Here is a 4815-nt window from a genome sequence, read left to right as displayed (position 1 = left end):
TTTATCTCTTTGCCAAGTTGTCAGCAAACAGGGCCACCCCCTTGACCTTTTGCCTAGACAATTCCATCTAGCAGTGCAACACTGACTTGTGACCAAGTGGTCATGGCGCCATACTCACTACTGGCATCCTGTTCTCCAGTTCCTCTATGCCTTTCTGAAGTTTCTACCATATCACTTCACTGCTCCCCTAACAATCCTGCCTCAAAAATGGACTAAGTTCAAGAGAATAAGAACCCTGACAATAGACTTCCATAATCTTCCTATTCCTTCTTCCTTCCCATAATCCCCTAGGCAGGAAGGCATTGACTTGGCATCTCCCCTCCCTGGCTGGAATTCCTCTTCTTAAGGCAGGAGAACCATATGGCCTAACTATAATAGGCCAAAAGGAAATTTTTTCTATGCTGTGAAAGGAACTATATGGTCTGAGCTCTCTAGGCTCAGTCCTTGACACGGGACCAAGAGACAACCAGCAATTAGTAAATAACCCAAACAAAAATATATTGCCGGGCTATCTAAAAATTTAGATCCTCATCTCACAATTACTATTCTGAGTATAGCATGAGTCTCTGTTTCATGTGTCTCTCCTGATATGTATTCATTATTTATTTTTTTAATCACTACATTTACCGACCAAAAAAAAGAGAAGAATCTTCGGTTATTTTAATTTGCATATTTTAAATTTATAACATTGAAATGTTTTTCATTTGTTGACAATTTTTAGTTCTAGTTCTATGCAACATAACATCCTTTTTTTTTCCCTCATATTGGGGTATTTCTCATAGATTTTTTATCACCGTTTATTTTGAAAAATCAAATATAATAATATTTTGTTTATCATGTTGGTTGAAAATGTATTCCCCAGTTTGCCTTTTAATTTGGTGTATGTAGTTGGCTTGTTGCACAGAAGTTAAAAAAAAATATGTTATCAAATTTATCAGTTTTCGGCATTGGCGTCTTCTGTGGCATCCTCCGCTGCCTTTGGAGTCCTTGCGGCCTCGCCAGTCATGGAGATGAAGGCCGTGTGCGTCCTGAAGGGCCAGGGCCCGGTGGAAGGCACCATCCACTTCGTGCAGAAGGGAAGTGGGTCTGTTGTGGTGTCAGGAACCATTACAGGATTGACTGAAGGTGAACATGGATTCCACATCCATCAGTTTGGAGATAATACCCAAGGCTGTACCAGTGCAGGTCCTCACTTTAATCCTCTATCCAAAAAACACAGTGGACCAAAAGATCAAAAGAGGCATGTTGGAGACCTGGGCAATGTGACTGCTGGCAAGGATGGTGTGGCCACCGTGTCCTTGGAAGATTCTCTGATCACACTCTTAGGAGACCATTCCATCATTGGCTGCACAGTGGTGGTCCACGAGAAACGAGATGACTTGGGCTAAGGTGGCAATGAAGAAAGTACACAGATGGGAAACGCCGGGAGTCATTTTGTTTGTGGTGTCATTGGGATTGCCAAGTAAATATTCCCTAGGATGTGATCTGAGTCCTAGTAGCTCCTATGTTATCTTGCTAGTTGTAGAAATTTAACTTGATAAACATTAAACACTGTAACCTTACAAGTGTAATTTTTGTGACTTTTTAATTGTTTTAAGTACCTGTAATGAGAACTGATTTATGATCACTTGGAAGATCTGTGTAATTTTATAAAACTCCTATTCAGCTAAAATGTCTATTTCAATGATCTCTGTATTTTGCCAGGCTTAATAATCATATATGGGTATTAACCTTAATTGTCTGAATTTCTTCAATTCTCATTCAAGCCTGCAATAAATACACCATATGGCACTGAAGTTTGAAAAAAAGAAAAAGATCAGTTTTCTCCATTCCTCAGTACCTTTAAACTTGAAAAGTCCTGTGACATACAAAGATCCTGGTAAATATTTACATACATTTTCTAAAGTGTTTATGATCTGATCTTTTTATAACTAAGGTTTCAGTGAGATTAAAAATCTAATATGTTTACATGTATTCTTTAAGTAAGATCAATCTCTCAACTGGAAATTTTTTTTATGTCTCCCTACTATGTGCCAAATATTTTGTGTATGTTTTCATTGGCTCTACCTGAAATGCTTGTAGATGGGCACAATTATTTTCCCTTTATAAGACATGCAGTTCAAGATCAGAGATGTCAAACACAAGTTTGTCCACAATAGTACAGCTAGTGAACAGAGCAAGTGGACTTGAGCCCAGTGGAACTGACCATAGGATGGAGCTGGCGCGGCAGACCATCCTGCCTGCTGTGGGCATTGGCTAAGCCAAGCATCAAGAAGGCTGACTTATGGATGCTAGTGTTTAAACAGAGCTGATTTCTCCAAGTTTCCTTTTCAGTTTCCAAATTCACAGTGCCATCCCACAAAACTTCAGTTGGGGTGAAGGGAACGATTGGGCCTCATTTCTGGGAAAGATATTGACGTTTTTCTCTTCTTTTCACCTCTAGTTCTACTCCCAAACTGTGCTATTAAAAAGTAACACCAACAGGGGCCCCTGAGTGGCTCAGTCGGTTAAGCTTCCGACTCTTGGTTTTGGCTCAAGTCCTGATCTCAGGGTCATGGGATCAATCCAGCATGGGCCCACATGGGGCTCTGCGCCCAGTGCGGAGGCTGCTTCTCTCCTCTCTTCCTCTGCCCCTCCCCCGGCTTGTGTGCTTTCTCTCTCTATAAATAAATAAATTAATTAATACACACATACATGCATGTATCTTAAAAAAAAAATGTCCTGAGCCATTGTTCTCTTCCAGCCACATTCTGGCACTACGGTCTGTACTAGTCGGCTCAGTAGAACTTTCTGTGGTGATAGAAATCTGTACTCGCAATGCCCAATATAATAATGTGCCACTGGCTACATGTGGCTATTGAGCACTTAAAACTGTGGCTAATGTGACTGAACTTTAGTTCAATTTAATTATAATTAGTTTAAATTTAAAGAGCCACACATGGCAGTGACTATTAATATTGAACAGGGCAGGTCTATAGATTAATTCCTTGCAATTAAGTACCGAAGACGTCCATACCCCAAACTTTAAACTAAAAATATCTTCCCCCATATGAGTCTATTCTAGTGTGGGTGAAGCAACTAGCTTAGTATTGGGTCCACTTTGCCAGAAGGACCTTATTAGTCACATCTACCAGGAGAGTGTCAGGAACCATGGGCTGGTAAAGCTCCGCTGTTTCTAAGGAAGAAAACATTACACTGACATGTGTATAGACATTACACAGCACATGCATGATTTTTGTTAAAATTGCTTGTACCGAGTCATCCAAGCAGAAAGGATGATGGTGTCCACGATCATACATCTGAACCCTAACCTGCTGGGTTACATCAGTATCCACATCTCCCTGGAATCCGGAAATGGCAGCTGACCCCAGAAATAACTGAAGGTCTAGGGACCCCCATTTCTCCTTGAACATTTATTCACCAGTGGCTTCAATTTCCTGCAAGCAAAAGTCATAACAACCAAAAAGCAAGGGGGGAAAAATCCCAAATGCTAAGAGTACAATAAGTCATCAGAAAAAGATACTTTTCTGAATTGGACTGGTTACTACATCTTCTGGTTCAAAATAGGTAGGGTCCCTCCCTGCCCTGCTTTCCTCTCTTCCCTCTTGGGCTGGATCTCCTGGGACTTGCTCCTTCTCTGCACATGGCAAACTGCCAGAAGCCTTTTAGGTTTGTTCTGATCCCTGAAGGTGAAAGGCACTTTTCTCTGGTCCCTAGAGTATTCAATTTTGGCTTCAAGCTGTGGCGCACTGTTCTGACAAGGCCCTACTTCACTCCTTTTCCAGGGTTTTCCACTGTTTGGGGCCTCTAAAATTCTACCTGTATTCCTATCCCATTAATCTTCATGTTGGGTGGTTTACCTATGGCTTGTTTAACAACCAATTGTAAAAACATGGTCTACTTCTCCCACGTCTGGAATGAAGTAGCTGTTGAACAAATATTTTGTGAGTGACTCATAACCCAGGAACATTTAAGTTGCAGAATGAATGACCAAGCCCGTCCCAACCAGGGGACTGATGTCGCCATCACCCACTTCACGGTAGTGTCACAACTACCGAAATACTTTAAACATCTGTAACAGAAATAACATTTTGAGATGTTATATCATTATCTTTTTAGTAATTCCTTTTTTTCCTAAATGTCCCAGAAATCACTACCCATTGGATCCATAGACAGAATTCAATGAGAATGAGAAGTACCATTGCACTTTGTTTAAAAATGGATCTTAAAAGATTACAGTTAGACAAAGGTCTGCAAACAAACACTCCTGTTTTGCCTAAATCAAGCCTTGCTGACAAAAAAAAAAAAGGTTAAAAAGAAAACATGTGCCGTCTGATGGGCTGGATGTTGGAGGACTGGTTCTGGGGTTGAAGGGAGAGACAGGAGGCTCTTAGCTCCAAGAAGTGACTAACTCACTAAAGCCCACGGAAGCTTTCCTGGGCTGCAGAAAGGAGCCAGAGGAGAGGTACAGGAGAAGGGCCAAGGCCAGACCTGAGCATAAGGACAATTAGAGAAGTTTGGGGGGAGCCTGGGAACACAGCGTGAGTTTAGAATATAGCCAGTTCTTGGAGATTTCCAGCAATCTCGACCTGAGGGAATGGGTTGGCTTGGGGCCACCCCAGGTCCCGGGGGGCTCACACAGCGGTGTGGTGCTAAGATGGCCAGGAGAGGGTGGGACTGGGGGAAAAGGGAGGAGACAAGTGCCAAGGGGACCATCTGGTGGTGGGAGGCCTAAGGACAGAATGTAGGATCCACAGACCCATGGAGGCCGTGGGACAGGTCCCTGCACATCAGCAGGGAGCACTAGCGTGATAT

At 42.2% G+C, this 4815-nt stretch overlaps 1 pseudogene; it reads left to right on the top strand.

Moving 5' to 3' along the window:
• The first annotated feature begins 995 nt into the window (after window positions 1-995).
• LOC114222767 (superoxide dismutase [Cu-Zn] pseudogene) lies at window positions 996-1565 on the top strand (annotated as a pseudogene).
• Window positions 1566-4815: the final 3250 nt, after the last annotated feature.

The sequence above is a fragment of the Eumetopias jubatus genome, unplaced genomic scaffold, assembly GCF_037043125.1.
Source record: "Eumetopias jubatus isolate StellerSeaLion01/CBP00866 unplaced genomic scaffold, mEumJub1_p1.0 scaffold_6, whole genome shotgun sequence".
Classification (NCBI taxonomy): domain Eukaryota; kingdom Metazoa; phylum Chordata; class Mammalia; order Carnivora; family Otariidae; genus Eumetopias; species Eumetopias jubatus.
This window is presented reverse-complemented; position numbering and strand designations above follow the sequence as displayed.